This window comes from Papaver somniferum, unplaced genomic scaffold (assembly GCF_003573695.1).
Source record: "Papaver somniferum cultivar HN1 unplaced genomic scaffold, ASM357369v1 unplaced-scaffold_22, whole genome shotgun sequence".
Classification (NCBI taxonomy): domain Eukaryota; kingdom Viridiplantae; phylum Streptophyta; class Magnoliopsida; order Ranunculales; family Papaveraceae; genus Papaver; species Papaver somniferum.
The window spans coordinates 3987672-3987997 of record NW_020632152.1 but is presented as its reverse complement, the minus strand read 5'-3'; the positions used below and the strand labels follow the sequence as shown (position 1 = coordinate 3987997).

Below are 326 nucleotides of genomic sequence, written 5' to 3'. Positions count from 1 at the left end.
AAGATTTTCGACGATATAAAATTTGTAAAAATTCAAGACACGGATTTTTAGATATGTTATGTCCAAGTTGCGTTGTCAATTATACCCCTGATGCATAACCCGTCATGCAGACACATTTAATAAGTGTGGGCCTGATCTGCCGGATTTACCAAGTAATAGTAGTCTGTTAAACTTAAACCAAATGGGTGAGGGAGATCCGGCCGGTACCCTTGATAAAATTAGCTAACGTTTTTCTATCGAACCAAGAAAAAAATTCCGTTGCCGGGACTTGAACCCGGGTCTCTCGGGTGAGAGCCGAGTATCCTAACCACCTAGACTACAACGGA

The 326-nt window shown here is 41.7% G+C and overlaps 1 non-coding gene across 1 annotated transcript; it reads right to left on the bottom strand.

Moving 5' to 3' along the window:
- Window positions 1–253: 253 nt before the first annotated feature.
- On the bottom strand, window positions 254–326 carry TRNAE-CUC. Its single transcript has one exon. It is a non-coding gene; the product is annotated as a tRNA-Glu (tRNA).